The 12709-nt window shown below is 35.3% G+C and overlaps 1 protein-coding gene across 2 annotated transcripts in view; it reads left to right on the forward strand.

The window, feature by feature from the left end:
- The window catches only part of gpc5c (glypican 5c), a 96791-nt gene that overhangs the window by 61966 nt on the left and 22116 nt on the right, over window positions 1–12709 (forward strand). The gene's annotated exons all lie outside the window — the stretch shown is intronic.

Here is a 12709-nt window from a genome sequence, read left to right on the forward strand (position 1 = left end):
GCCTGCCCAACTCTGCCACATGACCTTCCTTTCTTTCTTTCTTTCTTTCTTTCTTTCTTTCTTTCTTTCTTTCTTTCTTTCTTTCTTTCTTTCTTTCTTTCTTTCTTTCTTTCTTTCTTTCTTTCTTTCTTTCTTTCTTTCTTTTACTTTTGTTTTAGCTTTTTTCTTTCTTTCTCTGTCTACTTTGCCTTCTCTTTTGCTCTTCACATCTTTCTATCACACTTTTTTCTGTACCTTTCTTTTGGAGTTATTATTTCTTTTGTTCTATCCTTCACACTTAATTTTTTTGCTCTTTTTGTACTGTTGGTATTGTTTGAAACCATTGTTAATGCCATATTACTTGTGTTACAATCATAATAGAATGATAGTTGTGTAGTTAACAGTATAGTTAACAGTAGACACTAATAATCACAGTGCATTGAACTGAATTCTGGTTCGACCTAAGCATTTGTAACCACTTTGACCATCCCTGACTTTGGCCTGATGTTGCTCTCATTTATATATATATATATATATATATATATATATATATATATATATTCATTATATTTTAGGATAGCTGCTGAGGAGTTGGGATCCACCCACACTAATTTGTTTGTGAACATTGCAGAATGTCTGGAGTCCTTCAATCCAGATTCATCTCATTTGGGCCGGTCTCCACCTTAGCCCACACTTTAAGCTCATTCCTGGCCGCACTTGTTGTTTGTAACTTTGCGATTTATTGCCCAAATGCAGGAAATGGCCGTCTGGAGAACTAGCAATTCAGATTGTTTCAGTTACAGCAGACTGCAGGTTTATGTATTAAAATGCTTCTGAAATCCTGCATATTCGCTAAAGCAATAAAATGTCGCAAATGATTCTGGTTCAGTTCTGATAGTGTTTCCTAATCTACAAACAATATTAAAACTGGTCTTAATGTGCATATATAAATCAGTATGTTTTCCTCAAAGTATTTCCTAAATATGTTTTATCTATTAAGTATCTGTCTAATATTTTATTTTAAGTATCTAAACCTAAAATAAATTTGAAAGGCAAGAAGACATAAACTATTGAGAGTTCCATAGATATCTTTTTTTTTCCTTGTTCAAAACTAACACATCTAATATAACACATTTTAGTAAGGTTTGTGATTTTATAGTTATTTATTTTTTAATTACAAATACATAATAAAAAATTATCTTTAATTTAAGTTTAATTGTTTTAATTAAGTTTAATTAATTTTTTTGTTCTTGTTTTTATGAATATTTTACTTTTAAAATAAGAAAATACTGATTCTATACTGATATATACTATATATATATATATATATATATATATATATATATATATATATATATATATATATATATATATATACCCTAAATGCTAGGTTCCCTCTGTGGATGTCAAACTACACATGAAACAACCCAGCCTGTAGTTCAGGTCACCGGTGGCCCACCCCTCCCGTTAAAGCTCAAAAAAAACCGTCTAATTCCCCGTAAATATCCCCGAAAGGAATCTGGAGGACAGGCCAGCGGCACAGCTGCTTTTGGGTGTGGAGACACAATAGCATCTCTGTGCTCGGGGTGTGTGTTTGTGTGTTTTACAGCACTCATACAGCATGTCATCACACTCATGAGTGTAAATGTGCTTTTCGCTTTTAGAGTATCAGACTGGGCTCATGTTGACCTGCGCCACTACTGTCCTGAGACACCTGCTGCACAGGAAGTCTGTTTACTGCGGTACAGGAAACGTATTAAATGCACTGGCTGCCCTGTTTGAACTGAACGCACGTTTGGGGCGGATTGAGCTTTAGAGCTACAACATCAGTTAAATTAACGGCTCCATCCAAATATGAAAATAATCTGAAAATACTGTCGTAAGTGTTTCACTCTCATGCTGTTCCAAACCTGTATGACTTATTCGTTTCTGCCGTGGAACATGAAAGGAATAATTTAGCAAGCTGCTCCTTTCCAAACAATGAACGTAAGTGGCGACCAGGGACCGTAAAGTACTCATAAAACCGCCATAAAAGTGGTCCGTGAACATCTTTGTGTTAGGAACGGCCTTTATTAAACATTTTACCATGCACATATTCAAATTGTAAACATGAAAAGTAGGCACTTTGGAGGAGCGAAAGCTTTTTGTGAATATCCACTTAAATTTTGGTCTGTCTTTAAATGTCTTCACCTGAAATAGAGTCGTATCGACTGCGTTTATGGCGCTTTTTGCTAATTGCATTTAATGAAATATCGTCACGCTGGTTTGTAATACCACGAGGTGAATAAAAGAACACGCTAATGCTATTTATCCATATCGTTTGAGTCATTTCTCTGATTGGGGTCAACTGTGTCAATAACGCTGGTGTATTACTTGACCTCTATTTTTTTTTTTTCCTCAACATTCCCTCTTCTACTAGCAGGGTATCAGGTGTATGTGACCGTGGGATTGGGTATCAAAGGCCCGTCTCTTGTCTGAGGCCTCAGGGAGAACAGAACACGCTGTTTGAAGTGGGTAGAGAGATCTACAGCTCTGTAAAGAGTTCACCAAACACTGACTGTCTGTCTGCTGCCCGTCACGTATCTGAACACATCTGACTTCACTTTGGGCAGAATATCAACAACGACGCGAAGATGATTGATACATCGCTACACATAACCTGAATTCATATCAACACGCAGAGTAGTAAATCCTACACCAAATTATGTGCGTATATGCGGCTTATAATTTACGAGTCAATTTTACAAGCATTTACAAATAAATGGTGACTAACAAATTGAGTTAGATGTAGTATTTGTCTTTGTTCTGTTTGCTAATATTAATAAAGTACTAGCTGAAATAACTTATAATATTATTAAAATAAAAATATGTCTTCTTGTCCAGTAAAAATATATAACTTTATTAAAATAAATTAATTTAATATTTTTTTTTTAGATAATAAAATGGCTAGCACTATTTAATATGCTTAGTAGCCATCATTTTAAATATTTATATGTGACTTTTAGCATTTTTACTTTTACAAAAGGAGACATTTGCTAGACTGTATGCTAACACAGTTTGTTTTCATAGCGATATCCATTATTTTTATTCAAATAATGAAAAATTAAAAAAGTACCAATACTTGTATGAGAGCGTACAGCTATGCAAGACAGAATATTTCTTAAATTGATGTTGTTGTTCTTGTACAGTTAGCGGTTTTGATTTGAAAGTGTTTAAGCATTAATCTTAATTAGTCCCAATTATGCCACAATGCAAATGTGGTAAGAAAACGAATCGTCCGAACACACAAATGATTATATTAGGTAGTGTGCTTGAAAATGTTTCAAACAAATCAAGCTGCTTTAATTTCTACGGTATTTTTTTTTTCCGTGATGTGTCATAAGAGCTCTCTTCAACTGTAATAAACCTAGCGCGCATGGCCTCTCGCGGCTTATTGTTTTGTGAGCGTTTGGAAGCTGTGAGCACTTAAATAACTAATGCATGTTTTACACTCAGTTCTAGCCTGCGCTGTCGACTCATTTGCAAGTCACTTTAGATAAAAGCTGCCGCTAAATAAACAGAAACGTATTCATTTATTCATTTAATCTATGGAGGATGGACTTTTTTTTGTCTCTCGCGTCTCACGATCATTGAATTCATAGACGTTTATTCGGTCAAACTTGGTTTCTCGGCTGTTTTACGAAAAGTCTGATCAGATGAGTCGTATTATGCGTTCACGTTTAATCGTTTAGCGGATGCTTTTTCCTTACAAATGAGTAAAATAGCGACGTATGTCACCTCTCTCGGATTATTGCTTCGTGTGATGTCTGTGTGGATGTAAAAAGAACAAAAAGCGTTTAGATGGACGTCTGATCTCTCTCTGTTTTGTAAAGTCGCGTTCTGATGTTCTGGACAGTTTGACAAATCTTGAATCACACAAACATGTGAACCGAATCCTCTGCTTCCACAACAAGACGGATGACTTCACTTCCTCTCCTCTAGTCTCCTTCGGTATTATCTTTATTTTCGGTATTATCTAATCCCGTCTCCTCTGCGCTTACCTTTTTCTGGTCTCATTTTTGTCTTGTTATTCTTATCTGATCAGTTCAGCTCCGTTCTCACTCCTGGCAGTGATTTATCGTGTTCTTTTGCCTGACCGCCGGACGTTTTTTCAGTGCTACATGTGAAACCACGACACCTTACCGGCTCGATCCGAGCGGCACGTCCATGGAAAATATGAGCACGTTTACCAGGCGCTCTGATGTCTGTAAAATCCCTTTTCCTTCAGGAGAGGAGGTCACTGACACGAGCGCTGTGCCACGCCAGACGCAGAGCTCTGTTCGTCCTGGAGACGTGAAGCTCAGAGCGAAAGAATGCGGCCGAAAGAAGGAGAGGGCATTCTGGGGCCTTCATAATGATGTGCACACTCCTGTTTGTCACTTCTCCTGCCTTTCTTTCTCTCTTTCTTTCTTTCACACTTCAACTGTTTCGCTACAGGTTTGTTATTGTTAACTAAAACTAAAACAAACAAAAAAAAAACTATTACTGTAAAGTAGGTGTCGATTAAATTTAAGCTGAATTAAAATAAAAAGTTTTTTAGCGCTGTCAAACAATTAATCGCGATTAATCACATCCAGAATAAAAGTTTTAGTTTACACAGCGTACATGAATACACGCACATGCATGGATATTTTCTAAAAATATGTTAAGTTTATATATGAAATATGTTTATATATCATTTTAGTTATATGAATATAAATAAATGTTTTTGAAATATATACTGTATGCGTGTGTATTTTGTATATACGTTATAAATATTCGCAGAAAGCACAGAAATAAAAACTTTTAAAAACATTTTTTCGCATGAAACCAGAAAATTTGAAATGTTGAAAGTTGAAGCACTAAAATGAAACACCAAACCCAGAAAAATATTAACTAAAAATACTAACTAAAATTAAAAATGGTAAAACCACACAACAAAATGACAAAAAATCCAAGTAAAATATAATTTTTTTGTTTAAAATTAAAAAGATAAAAATTGCAATAAAAAGTATAATAGTATATAAATGTATATAAATACTGAAATAGTATACATATTCTCAGAAATAAAGGTACAAAAGCTGTCACTGGGGCAATAACTTTCAAAAGGTACACTTTTGTTTTATTTATTAGTGTATAGATAATACAGTTTAGCACATTTTTCTTCCACACTTTCATTTTGGGGTTTGATTATGATTTTTTTTTTTATATTTTTAAAAAAAGTGTCTTATGTCTAGACGGTATTTACAAAAACAGCCTACTGTAAAAACAACAATATTGTGAAATATTATTACCATTTCAAATAACTGGATCCGGTTTGAATATATTTTAAAATGTCATTTATTCCTATAATGACAGAGCTGAGTTTTCAGCATCGTTACTCCAGTCAAGTGTCACATGACCCTTCAAAAATCATAATAATATGCTGATTTGCTGCCCATTGAACATGTTGGAAGCGATTGTGCTGCTCTACATTCTTTGATGGATAGAAAGTTCAAAGGCTTTGAAATAGACCTACTTTGTAACATTATAATTTTTGTCGCTTTTAAACAATTTAATGCATTGTTTAATAAAAGTATACATTTTTTTTTAACAGTTTCTTTTTCTCTCTTTTCTGCTTCGCTCTGTCGCATTTCTCTGGCTATCTGTCTGTCTCTCTCTTTCCATATTTCTGTCAGCAGTTTTTTGTTCTGGTCCTCATGAGGTGATGGAGTCTGGCTGTGTGAGGGTTGGACTGTCATCTACACACACTGTCTGTGTGTGTGTGTGTGAGTGTGTGTGTGTGTGTGTCTTGAGTGCGCAGAGCTCAACCTAAGCAGCAGAAACCCTCTTCAGGGAGTCGTGAGAAAGAAAGCTTTGCCTCACACACACACACACACACACACACACACACAAACACACACACTGCTGCTCTGTTGCCCTTTAATGTCTTAAGAATGTCTTCTTGCGTGTTTGTCAGCTCTCTAGTGAGCTATTGTCCTGCTCTCACACAGATTTATAAACCTGATCGCTTTCTCTCTCGCTCCTTCTGTCTGTCTCTCTTCCTTTTTCACTCCCTCTCTCTCTGGATGCCAGTGTGTGGTAAATATGCAATATTTTACCCTCATTTTGGTCATTAACTCCTGGAATGTGTTTTCTTGAGCCCTGCTGGGGTTTGTTCAACAAAGCAGCATGAGCTATTAGCCACTAACACACACACACACACACACACACACACACACACACCTCGACCTGCTCTTACCAGAGGAACGGTCACTCTGGAAACAAGGCTTTACAGTAAATAGAAAGTTGAAAGCACATGGGAATGAATTTAATCTCCTACGTTCTGCTGGACCTGTGTGTGTTTGAGTGTCTGAGGTCTTTTAAGTTTATTGTATATTTTTGGGAGTTGGTGCATTAAAAACTGACAGACTAAATAGCTGATTTGTCTTTGGATGATTTCAGGGTGTGGAGAGAGACGTTATTTCTGTCCCTGTGCGTCTGTGAATGTCTGTGATCCTGTATACGACTTATTTTAGCGCATGGACTATGACATAGTCATTTAAAAACTGGACAAATAACTTTTTACACCGGCTTTGTTCAGACAGGCAGTAAATTGTGGATTTTTTTTTTTTTACATTTACTGACTCAAGCCTGGTTTGTTTTGTAGTCAAAATGAAAAACCAATATGCACATGAAATCTGATGTTTACGACTCTGATCCAAACCACATCTGTATGCGGTTTGAAATCCGATTAAAATCAGTTTTGGAAAGTAAAAACGGTCAGATTGGACTTCATGTAGTTTTTTTTAAACGTTCGTGATTCTTTCAATCTGTCAAACGATATTTTCTGTCCACTGTCAAAGTGACTACCAAACAGAACTTACTCAAGTTGTTTTTTGCTAGTTTGGTGGTTTGTTTGCTTGTTTTTTCCCCATTTTTATATATGGTGACAAATGAGTAGGAGAAAAGAGTATCAGGAAATGGCAAGCTGAATTTACACTTAATTTATAGCTATTTTTATCCAATCAGGTGTTTCCTTGCAGAGTGATCAATAAATAAAATATTTAATATATATATATATATATATATATATATATATATATATATATATATATATATATATATATATATATATATATTTTTTTTTCTCATTTTGGACTAAATAAAACTTATTTTAAACGTATTTTTATTTTAGTAAAATATCTTTTTTATATTTTTTAATTATTACTGACAGCAAAATAAATAATCGTTATTGTTTTGAACTTATTATATTATTAGATTACTATATTTATCATTGAATTGGTTTCCAATAAATAAATATGCAAGCTGGCACAAAAGCTCAGCTTTATCATGAATTGCATTTTAAAATATTTTCAAATAGAGAACAGTTTTTTTTAAATTGTAGAAATGTTTTACTGCTTTTTGCTATCTTTCTCTTAGAAAAGTCATACCTTCCTCAAATTTCTAAATATAGTTAACTGTATATTTTGAATATGGCGTTGTGTTATTTTTCACGTGAGCAAGGGTTGTTCAAATATTTTCATTGGGCAACATAGTGCAAAAATGTTATTTTTTTGCAATGTAAAAAAAATATATATATCGTTATAGATGTTCAAATGAACTTGTCTCTGTAGTGACCCTTGCAGGAACGTTCCCCATTGCAATATTTAACCTGGAAGCTGTCCGATCTCACTTTGGAAACATGTTCGAGCAGATGTCTGGGCTTGCTGTGATTGTTGCTCTCTCAGGACGTGAATTTTGGCCGTGATTGTTTGCGAACAGGAAGAGAGGGACACACACACAAGCGATGATTTTAGCTGCATATTGAACTCCCTCTACACTGTCTGTCTTATGGAGTATGTAAAGTGTGAGTTACGTGTCCCGTGTGATTTCCACCTTTGCACAGCCCTGGCGGCCACACTTAAATATGCTTGTTTCATCTGTAATATCTAAGAAGTTAATTTCAATTAACTTTATATAAACTGTTATCCAAGGTCTGAATGTTCTCTATACAGTAAGCTCTCTATTTTGAATATTCCAGGTTCGGAAGGTTAATCTCATATGCTGTTGATTGGCGTAAACAGTTATTTTGACTCGCCTTTCAGTTTGTGAAACAAAGTTTAAACAAATTTCGGTATAATGTGTCGACCTTGGCATTTCTGGTTTAATAAAAAAAGTGTTGCTTTGATTGTCATTTACAGAATTAGAAAGAGAGGCTGAAGTAACTGGGCTTTCAGCCAGTTATCAAACTGTAACCATGGTCACTGCAGTCTTTCATTCTTTAATTAATTCTTTATAGTGTGTCTAATTAGAGAGCTTTAGTGGGAAATGGGTCCAGAGCCCTCTCTATTTAATACGTTTTAGACTCTGTCCTTATTGGTAGAGATCTCTGTAGGTTTGCTGACTCAGTCACGACACTGCCAGCCAGTCCATTACCACACGCATATGTAATTCAATTATTCATTGGGCTACTTTTCATGATTGCAAGGTTAATTGGTCTGTAAGGGCTTTGATCAACAATATTTGTTTTCTGAGACTTGTTTATAAACTGTGGGCGACTTTTATCGGCCCTGAAGGACTACGTGAAGCGCAGAAATATGTTTAATCGAAAACCTGATCAGTTATTATTTCCGCACATTTCTTTTGTAGAAGTGCTTGGGATTGTTTCTTATTTGGAATCAGAGTAACGTTTGAAATGTCGTGTTAGGCTTTTTTGTAGCATTTTAACTCAACTTCTAATGCTGTTGTTCGTTTTTGATGAACACTTCTGTCCACTTCTGACCTTTTTATATGGGCTGTTTTTGTTTGTATGTAAATGGCCTCCATTACGATTAGCAAACGCCGGCATTATTATTGTTCGGAGGATAAATGTGGGTGGTCATATTGCTAATGCGCTCATAGTTACGACTGCGTAAACCTGAATATTTTTTTATTTATTCGATTAAGCAAACTATAAAACAGGCAACATTTTGCTTTACATACAAATGAAATAAAAAAAACGAATAGGTGTACATAAAGCTGAGTCATTGCATCTGTGGATAGTTTTTTGCATTGCATGTTGTTTCATATTTACTCGAAATATGTCTGCATTTCTTCAATCATTATTATAATGTTATATGATTTCAATATGATTTTTTTTTGCACATGTTTCAATTCTCTGTTGTTTGAGAAACAGCATTTTCTTTTCAACAACAGCTGTGTTTTTTTTTTTTTTTCTGGTGGTTATCCACGCCTTTAATAGTCCTATAAAGAAGAACAGTCAGATGAAGAGCGTCCCGCTCAAAATGTCACTTGCCTGTTTATATCAAGAGTAAACTTAAGCTTTGTTTGGGAACTTTCTAATAAGAATTCTGCGTCATATGCAAACAGCCACTCATTCTTCTCTTTTTGGTTAACGGACGTTATTCCGTTACTCAGCTAGGAAAGACTGTGTTGTATAATTCCGTGTTGCACATTTCTTGATTGTGTGAAATCATAATCAGTTCCACTAAAATCATGTAGGCCGGGAAACGGTGTTGGAGTGTGTTTGTGTACTACATCCAGCTCTTTTATTTCCGTAAGGCAGAAGAAATCCTGTTTTCCATTATATGTTTCATTATGCTGGGGGTGAGTAGGTGTGTGTTTGTGTCGGGCCGAGCCAGTGTGTATTCTGTCTATTGATAGTGCAGCAGGGCATGTTCTCAATGCAGGAGTACTATGTACCTACCAATAAAATAGATTAGCAGACAGGAATAGGATGCTGAAAAGCATTTGTCATCATGACCAGGAGTTTGAGATGAAACATTGTAAGAAAACTCTACCTGCACTCAACCTCTAGATCTGTGCTTCTATGATGGGTCACGGCTTTTTTAACAATGTCTCGAAATAAAATAGATGGTAAATGCAAATAATAGCTCCCAGTAACAATGCAATATGATTATGGGGAGTTATTATTTGCATTTGCCAGCTACTTTTTTCTTGAACATAGCATAAGCTTTATTAATATTTTGTTAGTTGATTTGAAATTGAAATAAGATTTAGGTTATGTTTGGTGGCCTTAACTACTGTGTTCTTACACCGAAAATAATTACAATTTAATCATATTGAATTGCAAAACACTTTTGCTGCTGTTGAGGTGGAATACGGGTAAAGTTAGCGACTGGTTTGGTGGTATGGGTAGGTTTAAGGGTGGGTTAAGGTGTAATGGATGGGTCAACAGTGTAATTATAAATGTATTTACAAAAATGTATTACAGATGTAATTACATACAGGTATTTTTTTTAAATATAAGTACAATGTAAAAACATGTACACAATAAGTGCATTGTAAAAATGATTAATTTAAATACAGTTAACTACATAGTAGTTAAGTACACAAGCACGGCAGTTAAGTCCACCTAATGTAAAGTGGGATCCAGATTTATTATTCAGTCTATGTTTTGCTAATAATTGTGCATATTGTTTGGCTCATGGAGTTTTTGGTAAGATGCATTTTATGTAAATTTAGTTTGATACATTATAGTACTAGACTGAAATCTAGATTTTGAAGCAAAACCAGATGAAAACCGCTCCTGACCTGTTTGCAAATGATTGGATTGCAATACTTTGATTTAGAACGACAATCCCAGAACGCTAACAGAAAGTTGTTACAAATAAATAAAGTCAATTTAAAAAACACTCCATTAATGATATATTGCAGCATTTATTGATATTTTTTCGTAATAAATTTAGTTTTTTGTAATTGCTTTTTAATGTCTTTTTCTGTTTCAACAGAGATTTTCTTTTTGTATTTATTTTTAATTTTTTCAATTTTAATTAAAATAATTTTTATTAACATTTTTTTTTATGTCATTTTAGTTGGTTACTCAACAAACAATACATGGAAAATGCAGCTTCACGACACACTGGCATACGTTTTTGGAAACGTTTTTTGTGTTTGTGGCTTTGCAGTTCAATTAGGCATCTCAGATCGGAAAAACCTAAAACGGTCCGATCTAAAAATATTAATGAAATCAGTGCTTCCATATGAGGTCATTAATAAGGAACAGAAAAGGTTTGAGTTGGTGCAGTGTTGAAACACTCTCCCCAGAGCGGCAGTCAAGGTTACGAATCATCTTCAGTGTTTGCGTCAATCTGCACGTGTCCATTTTTGAAAGGCATCCATGTGCTTTGTCAGGACAAAGTTAGAAAGCCAAGCTGTGAGGTTTGAACCACGTGAATGGAGCCGTTGTCATTACTGTCCATTAATATCATCTATATATATTTATCTGTCTGTCTAGCTCCTGGCCAACCTGCTATATTTATCTATAGCTCCTCGTCTCTAGCTGACTCGTAAGCCCTGGGCAGAGGGTGAAAGGTCACGGTGAGCGTGTGCAGCCTGCCTGCTCCTGATTGTGCTGACTCAAAGGTTAATGGGTCATGTGAGTTTGACCTTTACATTGACATTTATTTCCCCAGTGGACACTTCTGTGCAAAGTGACTTTCAAGGAATTGTGTATAGGGAGTGTGTTGTGACATTTAGTCCTCAGCAGGTAGCGAAAGATTAAAATCAAATGCTTTACCTTGCTAGGCTCAAAATCTTGTACTGAACGTGAAGAAATCTCTCAAGTGAAATGTCAGTGGAAAGATTAATATGGCAGTGGAGTGGATTTGACTGGATACAGGCCTGTAGTGGGGTCCAAAAGTCTGGGACCACTAGTGAAAATGCCACTGTGATTTATTTTTAATAGAATGTGAATGAAAAGTCGAGCAAATGATGTAAAATATTGTTTATTTCCAAGTGGAAACAAAACCATCCTGAGTTTTTGGCTCTAATGTGTCTATAGTTTGTGTGCGGGGGTTAAAAATATCTTTGCTTGTGCTATAGAAAACCAGTTTCACCCGTCCTATGGAGCAGCTCTGGCCCGAACCCAGTGCTGGAGGCTTGATTTAGAAATGCCAAACTCCCTCTGTTTGTAGATATGCCTGGGCCAGACCTGTCGCTTAACCCTCTGGTTATGCTAGCTGTCTCTTAGAGTTAAGAAGTGAAACAACAATCTGAATTTACTTCAGTCAAATTGCACTCTGTAATAAAAAAAAATTAAATAAAATCCTGTGATGGCAAAGTTGAAAAGGAACGGCCCCACATTATATTAAGCATGCCTAATGCCTGTGTACTTGCATAGTAACTATAGGTATACATAGTATGTAACCAGAGTGTAAGTAAACAGCTCTAATGTTTGTGTTACTACACATATGCAACAACTCACTGAATGTATGTGTAAGTACAAATGTGTAACAGGACTAGCAGCACTTTTGGTAAAAGTGTAGCACTTTATATTAAATACAATTCCTATGGATTTAACATGTAATTACTCTGATGTTACACAGCAGCAGCCTGTAAGTTAGGCTTTACATATAAATTGTGGTTGGTGTCCAGAAGGTTACAACGTTACCATGCAAGTACAGTGGTATTACAGTGATGCATCGACTCCTCCTACTTTATATATCCCCAAACATACCCGTTTCTGCTGCCTGGATCCCATTTCCACCTCTAAACCTACCCATCTCCACTCTCTCAATCAAAGTGTTCCAATTTATGCTGTTACAAAACATTGTTATATATGTCCTGTTACACATTTGTACTTACACAAAAGAACCGGACGTTTTTTAAATGTGTGTAGTTACAGAAATATTACAACTGTAGATACCATGTGCCATTGTGTACTTACACTGTAGTTACATACTACTTACACATCTATTTACTATGTAAG

The sequence above is a fragment of the Puntigrus tetrazona genome, chromosome 2, assembly GCF_018831695.1.
Source record: "Puntigrus tetrazona isolate hp1 chromosome 2, ASM1883169v1, whole genome shotgun sequence".
In the NCBI taxonomy this organism is placed as follows: domain Eukaryota; kingdom Metazoa; phylum Chordata; class Actinopteri; order Cypriniformes; family Cyprinidae; genus Puntigrus; species Puntigrus tetrazona.